At 37.4% G+C, this 21,698-nt stretch overlaps 1 pseudogene; it reads left to right on the forward strand.

Annotated features, from left to right (window-relative positions):
* LOC109438722 (proteasome subunit alpha type-1) overlaps positions 1 to 21,698 on the forward strand; it is an 84,324-nt pseudogene that overhangs the window by 48,462 nt on the left and 14,164 nt on the right.

Below are 21,698 nucleotides of genomic sequence, written 5' to 3' on the forward strand. Positions count from 1 at the left end.
GAAGAAAAAACTAAAGGAGTTCATCATCACCAAACCAGTATTACAAGGAATGCTAGAGGGACTTCTTTAAGATAATAAATTAATTAATTAAAAAAACAAATAAATATCAACATTATGAATAATAAAATGGCAATAGCTACATATTTATCAACAATTACTTTCAATATAAATGGATGAAATGCTCCACTCAAAAGACATAGGAGGGCAGAATGGATACGAAAATAAGACCCTTACATATGCTGCCTGCAAGAGACAATTCAGATTGACAGACATATATAGACTGCAAGTAAAGAGTAGAAAAAAAGTTTTTATGAAAGTGGAAATGAAAACAAAAACAAAATTTAGGGTAGCAATACTTATGAAACTTATAAAAGACAAAGTAGACTTTGAAACAAAGGCCATAACAAGAGACAAAGAAGGTCAATTTCACTTCAGGATATTTAGTATCTGAAGAAACCCAAACACTATTTCGAGGAGATGTGTGCATCCATGTGTACATTGCAGCATTGTTTACAATTGACAAGATATAGAGGCAGCCACCAATGGATGAGTGGATAAAGAGGAGATGATACATGTAAACAATGGTATATCGCTCAACTATGGAAGGGAATGGGGTCTTGCCATCTGTGTTGGCATGGATGGACCTGGAGGGCATTGTGCTGAGTGGAGTGTCAGAGAAAGACAGGAGCAATGTGATTTTGCTTATATGTGGAATTTAAAGAACAAAATAAACAAAGAAAAAGAAACTCATAGATACAGAGATTATATTGATGGTTGCCAAATAGGAGGGGTGTTGGGGGTGAGTGAAGAAGGGGAAAGAATTACCGTATTATGCCATGTATAATGCACTCCTGTGTATAATGTGCACCCACGTTTTTGGCACAAACTTTCAGGGAAAACAATCTTTCATTTTAATTTTTTAATTCAATTTTTATTTGTTTATATTTAGGTACTTGTTTTTTGTATTATAAAGGAATTTCAGCCTTTAGTTTTTTGCATATTATGGTACAAGAAATTTTATGTAACAAATAATCACAAAACAAGAACGTATACAAGGTACAATAAATTTTATGTACTGGTAACAAATTTACGATATTTATGCATCATAGAAGCCAAGAACTCTACGTCGTTGAAAGTTCATCATAAATTCAACAAAACTGATTATCGTATTCCAGGGTATTATTTTGCATATGGATACCATTATTGATTCCTAGAGTTACACTTTTAACTCATAAGCATAAACAAAGGAGTTAAAAACATTTATATAGATACGGAATTAGCACTACCCGTGTAGAATGCACATCCTTATTTTTCCCTCACAAATTTGGGCCAAAAAGTGCACTTACAAGGTGAAATACGGTAAGAAGTACAAATTGGTTGTTACACAGGTTGTTACTTGGGGATGTAGGGTATAGTATATGGAATATAGTCAATAATATTGTAATAACTATGTACGGTGTCAGAAGGGTACTAGATCTATCGGGGTGATAGATGGAAGGGGTGTTGGAGGCAGGGTGAAAAAGGTGAAGGAATTAAGAAATACAAATTGATAGTTAAAATAGTTATGACAATGTAAAGTGTAGGGAATATAATCAATAATGTGGTAATAACTATGTATAGTGCCAGGTGGCACTAGTCAGGGGGATCACTTCCTAAATTATGTAAATGTCTAACCACTATGTTATGCACTTGAAACTGATATAAAATAATATTGAATGTCAACTCTAATTGAAAAATTTAAAAAGGGGAGAAAATTAATAATATTGTGATAGCATGCTACAGTGTCAGATGGTTGCTGGACTTCTCATGGTGATCACTTCTTTAGCATAGGGAATATAATCAATAATGTGGTAATAACTCCATACAGTGCCAGGTGGGTACTGTTGAATAACTATGATGTACACCTGAAACTAATATAATATTGTATGTTATCTATATTTTAATAAAAATCTTTTTTAAATATTTTTAAAAAGTTTATTGGGCCATTTCTTAATTAGTTTATTTGTCTTTTTATTATTGATTTATTTCTATTTTATATTCTGGGTACAAGTCCCTTATCATGTACATAATTTTCAAATATTTTCTCCCATTCTTTTGATTGTGTTTCACTTTCTTGTAGCACAAATTTTTAAAATTTGTCTTGTGCTTTTGGTGTCAAAACTAAGAAACCATTGCCAAATCCAAAGTCATGACGTCTTATCCCTGTTTACTTCTAAGAGTTTTATAATTTGCATCTCTTACATTTGTATCTTTTATACATTTTGACTTGATTTTATTTATGGTGTGGCATAAGGGTGCAACTTTGTTCTTTTGCATGCAGATATTCACTTGTCCCAGCACCATATGTTTAAAAGAATGACATTCATTGAAAATATCTCCATTGAATGACCTTGGCACCCTTGTTGAATACAAGTTGATCATAAACACATAAGTTTATTTCCAGACACTTGATTTCATTCCATTGATCTGTATGTCTCCTTAGGCCAGTATTACACTGTCCTGAATACTGTTACTTCATAGTAATTTTGATATCAGGAAGTGTGAGTCCTCCTATATTCTTCTTCTTTAAGGTTATCTTGGTTATTCTAGGTCAGTGAGAATTCTATATGAATTGTAAAATCGGCTTGTCAATATCTACCAAGAAGCCAGCTGGGGTTCAGTGAAGGATTTTGTTGAATCTATGGATTAATTTGGAAAATATTGGCATCTTAAAGATATTGGGTCTTCTAATTCATAAACATGAGCTAGTTTTTTATTTATTTACATCTTTAATTTAATCAACAATATTTTATAGTTTTCAGAATATATGCTTTGCGTTAAAAAAAATTCCCTAGTTACTTTATTCATGTTGATGCTATTGTAAATAGAATTGTTTTCTTAAGTCCATTTTTGGATTGTTCATTACAAATGTACATAAACGTAATTGAATTTTGAACATTGATTTTGTATCTTACAATATTGCTAAAGATTTTTTTATTAGTTTCAATAGCTAATTTAGTGGATTCCTTGGGGTTTTTCATATATAAGGTCATGCAAACTGTGATTTAGATTGTTTTAATTTGTCCTTTCCAATCTGGATGCCTATTATTTATTTTTCTAGCCTATTGTGTTGGCTAGAACCTCTAGTATGATTTTGAATAGAAGTGGTGAGAGTGGCCATTCTTGTCATGTTTCTGATCTTAAATGGGAAAGCATCCAGTCTTTCATCAGTATTATTTTAGCTGTGGGTTTTTCACAGATGCCCTTTACCAGTCTGATGAAGTTTCCTTTTACACATAGTTTTTATGTTTTTTTTCATTTGTTTGTTTTTGTGTAATGAGGGCACATTAGGTTTTGTCAAACTTCTTTTCTGTGTCTAAGAAGACCATTAGGTATTTTTTGTATTTTATTTTACGGATATGGTGTATTGCATTAATTAATTTTTATATGTTAAACCAATGTCACATCAATAGGAAAAATCCCATTTGACCATAGTTTGTTATTCTTTTTAAATATGTTGCTAGGTTTAATTTGCTGTATCCAGGAATAATTGGGATACTAATTAATTTACCTGCCTGAGTCCAATCGGAGAAGCATCTCCAAGGCCAGTAAAGTTCTTTGTTGTTTTGACCCAAGCTAAGCAATACCCAAGTTCCCTGGCTTTGTTCTGAGGACAATCAGCAATGTCTGACCACCCCTTTGGCTAGAGTATTGCTGTGCTATGCAGCAGCTTCCAGGTGTTCTTATCTGTGCTTTCTTTCAGATGGAGTCATGTGCCATACTCTGCAGTGGGTCAAGTTATGACTCAGCTGCCCTGCCTGGACAAGACTGGAAGGGATCACTTCAGGCAACTACCAGTTTTTTCTGAACAGGGTTTCTGGTTAGGAGGGGCCAGGAAACACACTCCACAGTGAGTGTCGTGCGGGGCCTCTGGTCCCACTCCCCACATAAGAACGCAGGCTATGGTGAGGCCAAAAAGGAACACCCACGGAGCCATAGGTAGGGGAGTTGTACCACTATAGTCTCACTGGAGGCTGGATTCACATGACGTGCTACCTGCTGTATGCTTTTCTGCCAACCGACCGACTCTCTCCTCGACTTCCCTTGACTCGACTCCCCAACATAGCCGTGCAGTTATATTAGTGGCCAATAGCTCAATGGTTACAGCTGATGGCCAGCTAGCCACAGCTGATGGCCATCTACTACCCGAGCCAGCACCTTTCCACGTGAGGCCTGGAGCCTGGAAAGTGCTCTCTGGGGCTCTGTCCCCACAGTGGGTTTGGCTATGAATTAACTCCCTGGCTTAGGTGTACTACAGGAATCCTCCACACCCAGTACTGGCTTTGCTCTGAGGGTGATCATCTCTGTCTACCCTCCTCTCAGCCTAAGCATTGCTGGATTATAGTTTCCTGGTTTTCTCACCAGCCTCTCCTGTCAGATAGATTGGGGGCCATGCTATGTAGAGACTGGAGCTATGACTCATCTCTCATGCCTAGGGAGGACTGGGAGAGCCCATTGTAGACAGCTCCCAATTTTCCCAAATGGGTTTTCTGGTCAGGAGGGTCTGGGAGCCATGCTCCACAGTGACTGTGACTATAACTCAGCTCTTTTGAGTGGGCATAGGCAGGTCAGGCTCCAGGGCTGGCAACATTCTTCCTTTGAGAACACAAATCAGGCACACCAGCACCTCATCAAGTTCCCTGGTCAGACTGTGACACCAACTTGGTTCTGCAGATGAGCAAAGCTGATGTTTGTGACTACTAATTGAGCTCTGAAGGTAGGACTTGGTCTGCTAATATCCCAGTGCTGGTTTTTACAAGCCCTTTTGCCCTTCTCTGTCACAATCAGATTCCCAACTGTTGAGTACTGCAGGTTTCCCTGTGTTCCACATGGGGTGAAACCAAAGCAGGGGCTCACATGGAAGAACTCATAATACTGAAAGGGTTGGATGTCACTCCTGGGCTCTCTTTTCCAAGTGGAGAAACTATTGGCTCAGGGGAGACCTCCTGGTGTTGTTCTGCATTGTCTCGGGGGAGAGGCACTGTGGTCAGTGTGTAACAATTACTCTTACCCTTCGGAAGCAGTCTCTCTTGGTCTCTGTGGTGCAGGGGATGCTTCAACCTCAGCCTTGTGTTATAGGATTCTCTCAGTGGTGTCTTGTTCATGAATAGTTGTTAGTTGTTTTACTTGTGAGGGTAAGGAAAATCAAGAATAACCTATGTTGCCATCTTGGTGATGTCACTCCTTTCTTAGCATATTTGTTATATTTTTTCAAAACTTTTTTGATGGTTGTTCAAGAGTTTGCAATATATATTTACAACTAATCCAAGTCCACTTTCAAATAACATTATACCACTTCATGGGTTTGATCACTTTACAGTAACAAAATAATCCCAATTTCTTCCTCCTGTCCTTTGTATCATTGTTGTCATATATATCAGCTGTTACATTCCTGGTCTGATAATTGCAACATACCAGCCACGTCTGGCTCTAATACTTGCTCTATGCTTTCAAATTGTGTTTTTTGTTTTTGGTATATCCTGCCATATATATTTTTTCTTGATAATAGGACATGTTGTACCAGGTAAAAGAAACAGACGTAAAAAAAAAAAAAAAAAAAGCCATTAGTAATATGGTGTTGAGGTGTGGGATAAGGGGAAATGTGGAAATGTTTTATAGTCCTGTGCTTAGGTGTCAGTCTTGTAGTGAGCTTACAGCTCTCAACTGTGAATTTCACAAGTGTTTCTCAGCGTTTTCCTCCTCACTAGGTGGGAAAGGATGGCTAGAGCTAGGTAGAACTGGGTATTTCCATTCCCCAAGGTCAGTTAAGCTCTAATAATACTTCCGCAAGTTATGTTTTGATTAACTAGTTTCCACAGAGTTCAGGCCTTGTTAAGAAAAATAGAGTACTTGAATGTAATTCAAAATGGTTTCTTTTCCCCTACCCCTACCAGAAGCACAAGGGGAGTTTTATTCAATATTTACTGCGGGAAGCTGGTGAACGTCCTGGATATGAATCTCACATTATTGTGCACGTTCACCTATGACAGGGTCCCCGGGAGTTTTTAACTCAGACTTGTTCTCAATAAGCCTCCAGCAATTTCTCAATTACAGTTCTGGTTTTCCTACCACGGCCCTGGTTCCTGAGATGGTTTCTGCTTGTGAGTCTCCGCTCTGGCAAACCACAGCTCCCTGTGTTCAGCTATGTCTCTCCCATTATGGGGGCAGTGATTTGCCCTGTGCCCTCTCTCACAGATTCAAGAAGAGTTGTTGCATTTTCAGTTTATTCAGCTTTTACCTTTTTGTTAAAATCAAGTAGCAATTTCCAATCTCCTTACATGTGGACCCCTAAAGCTCAATTTTCAAAGATATTTCATTGTGAAATACTGAAATGTATCAGAGTGAATGACATTCTCCTAAGGCTCAAATTCCCAATGAGCTGCAATTCAAGCACATTTTAAGCAGTTTTCATATTCTTAGGTTACTAGAACAAACTTTAGTGTAGTGTGCCTGCCATACTATTCAGGTGTCTTTTAAATCATTCTAGTTACATTCTGATTTTAAAAGTATGAAAAATACGATAAAGTCAGGTTTTCTGAGTAAAAAGATGGGGACTTATTGAAGTTGCAACAGGGCCACTGGAGGATATGTTTTCAGCAATATAGGCCCCTAGGTTTACCCTGAGACTGAATTGTAGAAAAATGAGACTGCTAGCCTTTTTCCCAAATCAAGCCTCATATGTTTTTAGCATTTAGAATATATGGGTCTGACATTGTCCTGAAAGTTAGAATCATTAGAATTTGGTGACTACCTGAATATTATAAGTGAGAAAAATAGAAGATTTCAAGATTCCTAACTTGTGCCATTAAGTGAAGTTTAATGCTATTTAATATGAGTACATAAAGAGAAACCAGCTTTGTCTGAGTGTGTGGTAATGTGTTCATTTGTATGTATGTATGTGCATGTGTGAGTGATAAGGAGGGAGTAGATGGCAAATTCAGTTTTTGACATGCTGAGCTTGAAGTGTTAGTAGACAAGACTCAACAGGAAGTTGGATATATGATTCTGGAGCTCAAGTGAAAGATTAGAATAATATTATACACTTTGTAATTATCAGAAGATGATTGTGGATTGCAATGTTAATCAGCAATGCAAATATTGTAAGAAAAGCACAGGAAAAAATGGAACCACAATTTGTGGATAACAACAGAGAGAGATGAGCACATTCCTACTAATTGGCAGAATCTATTGGAGAGGAGTAACTTAAAATGCAAGAAATAGAGGTATAGTTAATGGTCAAGGTGAGGGAAGAAGATGGATAACATGGAATCAAGAGGCAAATGGAAAGAAGCAGTAACAATTTATCTGATGGAAGAATTTATCTTCGGGATGTGACAAAGAATGTGTAGCAAAAGTGTAGATGAGAATCTGAGGGGAAAAAAAAGGAATTTAGAGCCTCATAACAGTAATTTTCTTGTGAAGCAGGAAGTGAGATCATATGTTCAGTGTGGGAGGATAGTGTTGAGTACTTAGGAAGTGTGACAAAGGTTTGGAACAGTAGCTAGGAGGAATTCAGTCAGTGTAATTATGTGATTTTTCTCCAAAGTTGGGTATGCCCTTAGATCAGGATCAGTAAAGATACTGAGATGGTTATTTAATTCTGAGATGAACATTGGCATAAATTATTTATAAATGTTTAAGTCTGCTTTCTAATGCCTGCTAGCATTCAAATGTGATGTATCAAAATTCACACTTTATGAGTTTCTCCATCACAGACTCCACAGTAATAAAAGTTGTTTCAGTGAGTCAAGAAATAAAATAATAATAATAATAATAATAATTAAATTTCAACTGATTGAAAAATAATGAAAAGTAATGCCAACCCAACATAGAACACTTTACATATGTAAAATTGAGGTGATGAAATAAATGTCCTGTACATTTGAAAACAGCAATTGCCTTTCTCCTTATTTTTTAAACTAAGAACCAAAGATTAGACAGCATCTCTTAATCCTAGTTTGTAAAGTTCCTTTTTAAAGGAGAATAAATCAAATTCCAAAATCACTGTGCCCCAGAGAAACTTTTCCATTTAGAGATCTGTAAATGTAACTGTAAAATATGGCAACTTAAGACATGTATGATGCTATTTAAAGTCATTGAAAATAAATCAAGTATTTAGGGGAAAATATGAATCTTTAAGGAAGCACTACTAAGTCCATCCTAATTATTAGTAGTATCTAGGATAAATTTCTTATTTAAAAGTTTTTACATGTAGCCTATTCTATATTTTGTATTTTCTACATGGACAAAAGTTGTTTCAGTGTCTGGAGAATGACACACACACAAAATTATGTCATTTCTCTTAAAAATCTCCTTCTCTGAGTTTAAATTTTTAAAGAGAATTTTATGCTTTCAAAAGAATGAGACTGGCAACTGTGAAAATGGAACTCTATACTTATAACAGTAAGTAAAGGGATAAAAGAAATACATCAGAAAGTAAAGAAAAAGACTAGAGTGGTTGTTATCACTGGATATATCATCTCAGCAGTTTTCATAAAATCCCAATGTCAGTCCCTATGAGAGAAATCATTTTTTTTCATTGAGATGACAGTATATTTTTATTAGTTAAATTAGTTTAAACAGGAGAAGAAAAGTAGAACAGAAGAATTGTGAAGAAGTGAGTAGATCTTGGGGCCCAAAGGCCCTCTCTACACTGTCAAAGATCAGGCTAAATGCTTCAAAGAGTAGTTGTAGTAAGTACTGTAGTCATTATCATCACTGAAGCATTTACCAGACTCCCATAGAGCAGGATCACTAAAAGGTGTCATCAGAGAATGTGTCTACTTTTTGGCCAGATGGTTTGGGGAGGAGAAGAGGTCTGTGACTGAGTTAATGTCAGAATGCTCATTGGACTTGAAGGAGACATGAGTTACAATTCTGAATCTGCAACAAACTAACTTTGTAACATTGGAAAATCTGCTTCCCTCTTTAGGCCTCAGCGTTAGCATCCACATAATGAAGGGGTTACAATAAGTGATCCTTTAAAGTTCTAGCCTTCTATCATGTTCTCCCTCATTTTTGCACTTTTTATTATAGTCTGGCAGTAGCGATACTATGGTATCATCAAACATTTTATTATTTTCCCCAACTCGTTCTTATGTGCTTAGCGACATCTATATCCCGGTAAGGACAAGAGGAGATTGAACTATAGGAGTCATCTGTTGAGCGACAATTCACTAAAGGACTTAGAAATGAAGCACTATTTTCTACATAAATCCAAAATCAGGAGAAAAGTCTCATGCATCCTGGAAGATATTTACTATAAGGTAGCTTACCTTAAGTACACTCAGATAGTAATTTAAACTAAATATTCAATGGGGAAAAAAAGCCTGTCCCTCATCACACAGTCAACATGAATTCAACCATCATCCTAGGTATTTCTAATTATTTCCCAAGTTATCTTAAAGTAATACTTCAAAAATTAATTAGGTTAAATAAATGTGAGATATTTCCTATTTTGCTACTACTTTCTAATATACTACACAAGTATTCATATAAAATGTGGTTTTGAAATAAAACTACTTGCAATTTATTTTTTTTGCAAATATCTAAAGTGTGTGCTGTGGTGAATTTCAGGACTTGCTTTAAAATCATCATATAAATATAGATTTTACTTAAAACTCATAAGATTTTGTCTTACGGTTTGCAAATCACTTCTTAATTCTTGACATTTAAAACTGGATATCTCTACTGATGGACGATACATATTCAAATAATTTAATGAACTTTTGAGGGACAAAGTGCAAATGTTTGGTTGTATTGGCTAGAGTCTATTACTCTCATTATCAGTGTAGATAATACAATGATTAACAATGTTACATGTATCTTTATGCCTTACAAAGAACATTCTACCATTATATTTTAAGTTCAATGAATATACAATAGATGACCTTTTTTTCATTTTGCAATTGCTACCAATCAGCTCACACTTAATGATTATCCTTTGTTGATCCAGACCTTATGAGATGCAGATTTGTTGCTAAAAATTAGGAATTGGTGGCGAGGTACTCCTTTTATGTATTGAGCTTCTGCCAGACACATGGCAACAGACACATATTCTCAAAAATGTTTTCAGAGATCTCTAGAACATGTTGCTTCTCCTGAGGGCTCCTTTATGACTAATTGCTATGCTGATTTTATATTTATATATCTGTTCTCTGTCCTTGCTGCTGCAATTTCTTAATAAGGAAATATTTCCTATCTCCACCCATTTTCATGTAGGAGGGTAAAGCAGAAAGTATTTCATATTTCATCTCATTTCTTTTTCATGACACCTGAATGGAACAGGTGGAATTAACTATCCTTAAATCCTTTCACTGAGATTGTATATTCCTTCTGCTTATGAATAATGAAGATAGTACAACAAACTATTTTCCTTATCTCTCTTACCTACCAAATCTCTATGTTATTTAGTTCCTTGAAACTCTCCCCACTAACAGAGTTAGCCATCTAGAACAGAGGTTGGTAAACTAAACTACAGGCCACAGACCAAATTTTGTTTGTCATCTCTTTTTGTAAGTAAGTTTTTATTGGAACAACGTCACATCTATTTGTTTACATATTGTATATACTACAACAGGAGAGTTGAGTAGTTGTGACAGAGACTGTATGGTTCACAAAACCAAAAATATTTACTACCTGGGTTTTTGCAGATAATGTTTGCCAAACTCTGAAAACTAACATTACATAATGTATGCTATAATTGCAAATATTTTTAGGAGAGAGCTGAGATTATTATACACATTTAATGCTTCTGGGGAGATTTTTCAGTAGATAACATATTTATATAGCAAAAACAAATTGTTGAAAGATGTCAGTAGTTGAAGAAATAGAAGGAATGTGGCAGATAGTGTGGGGGCAGAGCCCCAGAAAGTAGTTTCCAGGCTCTCAGCCTCACATAGACAGGTGCTGGCTCAGGTAGTAAATGGCCATCAACTGTGATTGGATGGCCATCAGCTGTGGCTAGTTGGCCGTCAGCTGTAACCAGTGAGCCATTGGCCACTAATATAACTGCTGTGGCTAGGCTAGCAGAGAGACAGGGAGAGAAGAGAAGAATGGGGCCTAGCAAGAAGATGGCGGCTGGGCTGGCAAGTGTGGATGGCGGTTTGCGGACAGTGTGGATCCAGCCTCCAGTGAGAGTATAGTGCCGCCAGCGAGAATATAGTGGTATGACTCCCCTACCTATGGCTCCGTGGGTGTTCCTTTTTGGCCTCACCATATCCTGCGTTCTTGTATGGGGAGCGGGAGCAGAGACCCCGCAGGCCGCCCCGCACGACAAATGGCGCAGCGAGCAGGGTCTCCCTCATGACAACACCCTGCACGACAAATGGCGCAGTGAGCAGGGTCTCCCGCACGACAGATATATAATTTGTGACTTGCCTAGCTCCATTTAATACTGTGTCTAAAATACAAATTTCAGGAGAGTTACAGAATATCCAGATTGGTTCAGTGACCAGGTGTGCTATAATTTCAGGCCTGCAAACAATATAATTCTACTCTCAGATACAGGATAAAAATACATATATTCAGATTACATAAGTGACTCACTGCCAAGAGAATATGGCTATGTTCAAAACTGCGAGAGACAAGACAATATAAAGACAAATGGAAAATCAATCTGGAAAATCAGTAGGAACAATAAATACTGGTATTTATATATTTAGGAAAAAGTGACAACAACAACTTGTAGTAAATACAGCAAGGAGGAAAATCAATAACTTCTACAAACTCAACAAAATTAGGGAAAAATAGAAAACCAGTGAAACTCAAATCATGTTTATCCTTCCAAAATGCTATACCCTCAAAAAGTTGCAAGTAAACTGAATTCTTTAAAGTATGTTTAAATTTACATAAATTTGAAGATATAATTTGACATAAGAAAAACTGAAAGGGCTAAAATTTGCATAGTACTGCATCCTCGTGTATAAAACATAGCGAAAATAGATAATTATTTTTGTAGATTTTTTTTTGTTCTATGCAAAGAGTAGCCATAGCGGCAAGTCTGCTTGCAATAGATTGACCACTTCCCTAGGGGAATTACCTGCCTTTGATTCTTTGTACCTTTAATCCATACAGCACATTGTTCTCATCATGCTAATTTGCCACATATAATATGCAAATCTCTGTGGGGACAGAGGCCGGAGTGCAGTTTCCAGGCTCTCGGCCTCACGTGGAAAGGTGCTGGCTCAGGTACTAAATGGCCATCAACTGTGATTGGATGGCTATCAGCTGTAACCACTGAGCCGTTGGCCACTAATATAACTGCTGTGGCTACGCTAGCAAAAATGGGGGCTAGCAAGAAGATGGTGGCTGAGCCTGCAAGCGGTGCAGTGAAGGTTGCGAACAGTGTGGCTCCTGCTTTCTGTGTCTCCAACCCAGCCGCCAGCGAGAATATAGTGGTATGACTCCCCTACCTATGGCTCCGTGGGTGTTCCTTTTTGGCCTCACCATGTCCTGCATTCTTATGTGGGGAGCGGGAGCTGAGACCCCCGCAGGCCGCCCCGCGCGACAGTCTCTTATTATACATAGAATGAAATGTCATTCAGTCAAACATTCAAGATCCTCCACATCATTTGTGCCAATACATTCCTTAAGTATAGCCTGCTTTAGCAAAATTGAATTATTAATCAATCTTATGACATATTCTGTGATTTCTTGTCTTGATGTTTTCAATCTTGCTAAAATGCCATCTTTTCTCCCAACCTCCTACTCAAGTCACCACTCTTTCAAGAACAGCTCTACTGCCAATCCCTCTAAGAAGCCTTCCCATACCCCTGCAATAAAATACAATAAGGAAACTCTTGTTGTTCTTGCAGTTCTTGCTTTATCCTTTAACAGTATCTATTGTCATGCGGGGTCTCTGATTCCGCTCCCCGCATAAGAACGCAGGATATGTTGAGGCCAAAAAGGAACACCAATGGAACCATAGATAGCGGAGTCATATCTCTATATTCTTACCACACAGGAAGCAGGTGCTGAACCATCCATAACCTGCCGGCCGCTTCTCTTCCAACTAACCAACTCCACTTGCTAGCTGCAATCTGCGGCTGCTAGCTCAGCCACGGCAACTGTATCAGTGGCCAATGGCTAACTGGTTACAGCTGATGGCCATCTGATTACAGCTGATGGCCATTTAACAACCGAGCCAGCACCTTTCCACGTGAGGTCGAAAGCCTGGAAAGTGCTCTCTGGGACTCTGACCCCACACTATAATATTCAGTTATATTTGAGAGCAACTTTTATTTTTTCCTGTTAGGACAAGATTCCTTAAGGTTAAATGTTGTACCTTTGTGTTGTGCAGGAGACCCTGCTCGCTGCGCCATTTGTCGTGCGGGGCGGCCTGCAGGGTCTCTGGTCCCGCTCCCCACATAAGAACGCAGGATATGGTGAGGCCGAAAAGGAACACCCACGGAGCCATAGGTAGGGGAGTCATACCACTATGGTCTCACTGGAGGCTGGGCCCACCGGACGCGCGACCTGCCCTCCGCCTTTCCGCCAACCGACTGACTCTCCTCTACTCTCCTCTACTCTCTTCCACTCTCCTCGGTTCTCCTCGGTAGTCGCAGCAGTTATACTAGCGGCCAATCGGCTAACCAGCCACAGGTGACGGCCATCCACCACCCGAGCCAGCACCCCTCCACGTGAGGCTGAGCCTGTAAACTACTTTCTGGGGCTCTGTCCCCACACTTTGTTATATCTGTATGCACCAAAATTTGTGCACAACCAGACAAAACTACACTAGCACAAGAAGTCTCATTTCTCAGACAGAAAATCTTTTTATCTGTCTGCCTTCAGAAATGTAAATTATTCAATGAGACTCTAAAGAGAAGGAGAGAGCATAAGAAGGGAAGAAACTAAATTAAAAAGGTAGAAAATGCGATTCAAATGTTTCCTTTTTATTCATCCCACCCTCTTCCCATTTTGAGTGGAAAGTTGAAAACAAGGAATTTATTCTATACCAAAATGTTACGAGAGAGGGGCCCTCCTTGGTGCGGCGTCCAGGTTATAGGCATCTTGAGCAAAGAATTGAATGAGACACAGAAGTAATGTGGTGAAAAAGTTTATTGAAAGAGAAGATACACTCCAAAGAATTAGGAACTGGCTGAGCACTGAGAAAAGTGGCTCAAGGCCCTTCGTTAGCAAGGGTCTGGTGGTTTTATTTTTTTCTGGGATGGGCTGTTCCCCTCCAGGCATGGAACTGTTTTATTGACACCTGTGATTGATAAGGGGCTATTATCTCAACCTCTTAGACTGTGCATGTCCCTTCCCAGAGTTGAGTCTGTTATAATGATATTAATGAACTACCCAGCATATGTATGATATTATAATGATGGCTAGGGTGAGATGGAGGTCATGGTGACCTCCTATAGTCAGGTGCCAGTGAATAGTCCAATTTAGTTAGGTCCTCACAGCAGTTAATGGCTAGGGCAGATAAGGAAAAAATTGGGAGGTCTATAGGCAGTGGTCTCCATAGATTGTGTTGGACATGCAGTAATGTAGAGACCCAATTACCTGTTTCTAACTGCCTGCCTTGTTTTCCCTGAGAGACATGATCCCCATAAATCTCTGTGGGGAGTTGAGGGACAGGAGATCTGTTCTGTATCTGCTTCAATCTGAGAAGGGAGTAGAGCTGTCCCTACCTAATGGGGATTCACGAAACTCTCACCCTATCTGTTCTTAAAGAAAGATGGTGTCTCATATCTGTCTTGGTTGGGGTGCACCGGAAGCCTCGCTGGGACATAACTCCTATCCTGACGGCCCCTAGATGAGGACAGACAGATGTTAGCTAATAAATTAAAAGCGTTGGCTCCAGGAGTAGTAGTTGAAGCCCAATTATCTTAACTTTACCCAGGGGTTAGGTATGGACTGGCCTGGAGGGTTGTTAAAACCCATTTGGTTTCTGGGATGGCCTTTGTTTATCCAAGAGTTAGGTCTGGAATGGCTCTGGGGAATGTTGGGCTATAATGATTATAGCTCACAGGCCTTTAACTAGTTATTAGGCAGGGGTGAGAGACATTCTGTGACTTAGGCTAGGAGCAATCTTTAGTTTAAGACTAAGAAACTGATTAAAAGAGTGACTAAAACCAGGGGCTAAGGAGCTAAGAAACTGGGGAAAAGGAGACTTAAATTTTCTATAGTGAGGGAGGCTTAAAACTTTTATATTGATGGAGCTCTCCCATATCAATACCTTCTTTGTATTTTTTTGTATTTTAACTAAATTTATTGGTGTGACATTGGTTAGTAAAATTACATAGGTTTCAAGTGTAGATTTCTATAATCATCTATGTATTGCATTGTGTGTTCACCACCCAGAGTCAGTTCTCCTTCCATCACCATATATTTGACCCCATTTTCCCTCTTCTACCACCCCAGAAATAGCTCCTGTGGAAACTAGAGGAGCTTTTCCTTGGAAGTTAATAATTAATTAATCCTAAAGAATATACCATATTTTGTCAAAGGTCCTATGTGATTCGTTATACTATGCATCATTTTATATAACACAAAGAAAAAAAGAAAAACACTGCTAATTAAACTATAACATTGATTATAAATTCAGCCTAATGTGAACTCCTTAAATTCATGAAATATGCTAGTTTAAACCAAATGAACTTTTTATTAGTTTATATAAACACACTATTTTTATGAAGTCGATATTTGTATATAAAGAACCAAATAAAATGAAAGTTACATAGAAATATCCTAGGAACATAAAAAGTGTGATTATTCGAAATAACAAGAGACTGAGTGATTAGTGGGAAGGGAAGTGATCAGCTTTTTCGCTCTTTGGATACAAAATAAGTCTACCTCTCCATATTTTTGAGATGGCCTGTAATTATATGGGAACAACTGGAGTTTAACATTCTCTTTGTGGATGCTATTTTCATAAAGCCCTACACTGCATTGGCTAGGAAGCTGGCTCAACTCTGCTGATCTGTGTATCATATAATCACATTCATCACTGAAACTGTTGTATACATATCTCCTTATTTACCCAGTACCACAGTTTTTTGGATTTTCATATTTATCATAATGAGTAATATTTGCATGTTAAAGTGCAGACTTTCAAGTATAGTCTGGCTTTAATTATCTAGTGAATTATTCAGTGTATAGATTTTTTATTCATTACTAAGCACATCTTTCTTGAAAATGTCTTTACATTCATCGCATTCTGATGTTCTGTTCTTGAGCCTTTATGAAAATTAGATCTATGGGAGCCATAACTGAAGAAGGTGGCTTGATGACAATGATTTTAAATTAGGCTAGAAAAAAATATAGCAATAGAATAGTCTCTACTGTCCAATATTTTTAGCCAGATGCTATAAATATCAGACAAAAGCTTGAATCTTATAAAAGTTACCATAGAATGCACACTATTCAATTCACCTTTGGATTTTCATTTTCTAAAGGACTGTTGCGAGTGCCTGGAAGGGCAATAGCCACATTGCAGTCTCTTCCTGAAAATCAAGGGGACATTAATCCCTCAGCAGGGCCCTGTGTCCCTGCGTGGGACTCATGATGTGAGTGGGGAACAAAGTCCTGACACACAGGTTCAGATAGAGTAACACAGCTTTGTTTGGGAACCAATGTCCCTCCAGAGGCCAATGCTCTGGTAAGCACAGAAGGTTATACTGAATAGAATAGAATTTAATAACGAACCAAGTCCCAGAGTCAATCAAGGTGGAGAAAGTCCCTGGTCCGGGAGAGGTGACTGGGTCCACAATGTGTCTGAGGCAAGCTGTTCTTGCAAGGAAGAACTTTGGAGGGTCCCAAAATACCGTGGCTTTCACCTCGCAGGGGACTCTGTTGGATCGTCCAAACGAATGTCCCAGAGAATTGTTCTGGAGTGTCTCACTCAGAGCCTCGCAGAAAGTCTTAGCCAGAGTGCCCAATTGGACTACTCATGGTATTGCTCTGGAGTTCTACTTTTATCACCTTTTCCTTGGACTTGTTTACTTCTTAGGTGATAACCAGAAGTTGTTTGCCAGGAGTTGTTTTGGTGAACGTGTTTACCACTCAATTTTGTTATGCTCAGTTTCACACATAAACATAAACATGTTTACTTTCACGTATATGCTATACACATAAACATGTTTACTTTCACTTTACTCTTATCAGTCTCACATGTGTGGCCATCGTCCTGTCCCTACTAGTAAACAACTTGTTTTGCAAACTTCAATCCAACATATATAATACATTTTATATGCTCTATACAAGGACAAAACCCCCACATGGAAAATTTTCTGGCACTCTCTTATCCACCCAGTGAGTGCAACATTCTTAATAAATACTGATGGTATTTGAACCTGTGATTGTAAAAAAGAAAAAGCACACTGTAAAAACAGTAAGTCACATTGTAATTATTTTCTGTAATTTTTTATGCTGATCTTTTTTCTGTAAGATTTTGAGGCAACAATGTCTTACTAAAAAAATATAAACTTGAGGTCCAAGATGGTGGCAGCACAGAAGGATGCTGAACTCACATCTTCCTGTGAGCAAATTCAAATATGCACATATATAGAGAACAATTACTCCTGCAAGACAACTGAGGGCTGAATGAACAACTCCTGAACAACAAGCAAGAGATAGAGACCAAATAGAGAAGACTTGGAAACCATGGGAGTCCTCCGGGAGCTGAGGGAATTCTCTGGGCCAGAGGAGCCTGTGGGTGCCATTGCTTACATGCCCCTCAACTTCTATAGGGCAGGTAGGAGCTCTGTTTGGGTGCTTTGGCCTGCCTGCTGGATCACCACAGCACACTCCTAGCTACATTGCCTGGAGTATATGAATACAATGAAAATAAATATGTTAAAACTGTACATAAAGAGTTTAGTTAATTTTCAAAAAAAAAAAAAAAAAAAATCCAGAAGACTTCCGTGAGGAAAAAAAGAGTGTTACTCATATATGGATTGCAAACCAGGGAATGTAGCGCTCAGCATAAACCAAACGTATGCTCCACCACAGGGGAGTTGGGGCAGGGTTTTTAAAGGAAAAACTGCAAGAAGCTGACTTTTAAGGGGAGTGGTTGGCAAGTGAAGAGAAATCATAGTATACTTTATATATTTTCTGATTGGTTGAGGCAATGGGCTTTTTAAGTCTCAGTTAAACTACCAGAGCAGTATCAACAGATTGTGTACAAAATGTGACAAACATCTTGGTTCCTGTAAGCCTTGAAAAAAACCAAGATATGGTCAAGTTTCCAGCTCCCTTAGACCTTGCAAAAACAAGTTTTTGTGATAAAATAAACAATTCAGAGAACACCATTTGTCATGTAGGCAAAATTAGAGTCCAAATTTCAAAGAAGTCTGAATATTTTGCCCCCAAATTATAATATAATGATGTTAAAGTTCACAGAGGTATAAAACATGCAAGGCAATTCCTCTGGCATGACAGCTCCAGCTCCATTTTAAAATGGCTCCATTTCTATTATTGTTTACAAAGTGATGCTTTTAAAATATGTTCAAAGGGAGAGACACTGCAGACGGTTCTACTGCCTTTATTTTATTTGTCAAGGAATGGATAATTAGAAGATACAATTTTTTAGAAGAAATCTTTAATACTGAGGGTAGATCATAGACCATTAGATCTGGAAATTAGTCCAATCCTCTCAAACGACAGGTAAGAAAATTGGACTTTAAGAGGTCAAGTGGCAACTCTCACTTCATGTGGCAATTTGATGGACACCAGATTTGGACACCAGATAGCTGTGTTACTTCAGTAGTTATTCCCTCTGCTTCTTCCACAGACATATACTTTACATTTCATTTTAGATAAAAAAAGAATAATTTAAAACTTAATCAGAGTGAAATAGTATTTGTTATTACCATTACATGAAACCAAATAAACACATGAAAAACTCTACTTTCTAAAAAGACATAGTAAGTAGCTATATGTTGGTGTTATTAGATCAGGGTTTCTCAACCTGAACACTATTGACATTTTGAGCTGCATAATTCTAGGTTGAGAGTGGCTGTGCTGTGCATTTTTAGGATGATTGTAGCTTCACTCTACACACACCGTGCCAGTAATGCTCCTTTCTCCCAGTTGTAACAAATTAAAATATCCCCAGACATTGCCTAATGTCCCCTGGCAGGTGGGGAAATTGCCCCTAGTTTAGAACCATTGGATTAGCAGACATATTCTATGGCCTAATCTTTTGAAAATTAATTGTGAATCTTTGTGTTCCAAAGAAATTTTATTTTTTCAACACACGTACTCAGCAAAGAAGTCAAACATTGACATATATGAAATGAAGTTTCCAGGAATTTCTTTTTTAAATAGACCCTTCCATTTCAAAGCTACCAACAGGGTGGATTCTTCAGTTGCTTTCACCTTATGAAGATCTGCTAATGAGGAAAAATTTTGGGCAGGCCCATGACGGAGATTCTATTGTGACTCATTAACATTTGCTCTGACCCCTCAATCAAATTATAAAGACACTATGCAATATGTTAACTATGGAATTTAAAGAAGAAAACTGAGTAAACATACAACCTATAAGTAACCATATGATACTTATCTAACAGCAATATTAAGACAAGAATATCAGATGTCAGTGAAAAAATTTTTCTTGAAAACTCATGTTGTTTGAGAGTGAAGCAGATTTGAAAAAAAGTTTGTTTAAATCATTAATAGGTTAAAAATCCAAATATGTCTGTAAGTGTTTTATTCCTATCATTACTGTTATCATTTAGTAGTGTTTCTATTTCATGTTCAGATGGGAAAAACTCAATAAATGTGTGCTGAATGGATTAATGTCTCAGCTTTTTATTTTATAGAATCCCTGAACAGTCTAATTTAAAAGAATTTGTTTAATAAAATGTCTTTAGACAAGTCAATATTGTATTACTTAGCTCCTGTATCTTAATCAGACACTTAACGCCTTGATCATGAGCTGTTTGGAATCTCTAAGTAGTTTTATGGTTAGAACATGAAGTACAACAAAGGGAGAGATGAGACTAATGAGGTAATAAGAAAAATATAGTACATGTCATACAGGCATTGCATACCTTTTAAGTTTGGAATTTATTCTAAATTCAATAGAAAGTTAATAAGCTGGAGAGAGAGAGAGGAGAGAGGAGGGGGGGGAGAGAGAGAGAGAGAGAGAGAGAGAGAGAAGAGAGAGAGGTGGGGCATGTTCAGATTTTGACTTTATATATGTTATAGAGAGAAAGTAAATCTTCTAAGTTAAGAATAAGGGCGTATATGTGTAAATAGGGAGAAGTGAGCAGGCCAGGCACCTCATCCTCACTCTACAGCAGTTTCATTTTTATGCATTTTTTAAAATATTGGGCTTCTGTATATAGTTCTGTTTAAGGAACGTTTCTATTTTTGAAGAAATCTTTGAAAAACAGTGCTCTATAGCATATATTTTAGTGATAAATTATATAATTGAAAATACTAAATTGTTTACATTAGGATTTTCCAGGTAAAACTTCATATTGCCTGTGAAGTGTTCAATAACTATTCTAGACCCTCAATATTTCTCCAATTTCTAAATTATTATGATGCAATCTCTTTGGATTTAGTACCTCGTTAATGTCTATTTTCTCCTTTGTCTAATCTTGCCTCTTCAAAGAGTTTGCAATCTCTTTGAAACCAGCAGCTATAGAACTTCTGACTTTTGTTTAAACACATAATAGAAGCTTAAATGCCTGTTGGTCAATTAAGTTAAAAATCGGGCCAGGTGCATGTTGAGTAATCAAATAATACCTACTCAATAAATCAGTGATAAATTACCACATACATGACAATAAAAAAGACAGGCTATCCATGTCTACTGTGGACTGTAAACTCTTGGGTTGATTTTTACCTTTATCCACAAAGCAGATTTTGTTTCTCATCTTTCAGCATATCTTTATTTTTCTTGTAGGAATTATTACAGCTAATGTTGACAAAGTCTCAATCTAACCAATATTTTCTATTTATCATGTAACTAATTTATCCTCATCCCACTCACAAAATACTCTTTTAAAAATGAATTGTAGAAACAATAATTTAACAGCCTTCTTAAATTATAATTAGAGCAGGTGATAATTAAGTAGAATGAGTTATATCATTCAGGAATCAAGATGAAAAAGCTTGAGGATTTCATTGAGATATACGATTGGTTATTCAGAAATATACATAATGAGAAGAGCTACTTGACTCTCATTGCATCTACAATTCTTGTATATAATGAATGGAATTTCTTGGTTGAATACCATTATATACCATATCCAAATTTTCCTCATCTTCAATATTGTTAGTTATTAGACATATGGAAGTAACATCTTGGGCTTTGGGATAGTCTTAGGCTACATCTGCACATGCAAACTAATATGAAAAAAAATAGGCAATCAGCAAGAAAATTTCTTTTAAATGAATATTTTTGCCTGCTCTGTCCAGATAATGAAAAAGAGAATAGATTCTACTATACGAATGATCCTAAAAACTGCCTCCAATTACCCATGCACTGCATTTTAGGCAGAGCGTGTACCTACCTGGGATATACTAACAGTATACCAACCAGCTTCTTTAGCGTTGCTCTGGAGTATGTATTTAGTCCACTCAAAATGAGTTACAGGTTTGTAAATATTGGAAAATCATTAACTGAATTATTAGATTTATACTGAGCAGAAATCCCACAATCATAGGACATATTGTGCCTAATGTTTTATGTC

This window comes from Rhinolophus sinicus, chromosome X, assembly GCF_036562045.2.
Source record: "Rhinolophus sinicus isolate RSC01 chromosome X, ASM3656204v1, whole genome shotgun sequence".
Classification (NCBI taxonomy): domain Eukaryota; kingdom Metazoa; phylum Chordata; class Mammalia; order Chiroptera; family Rhinolophidae; genus Rhinolophus; species Rhinolophus sinicus.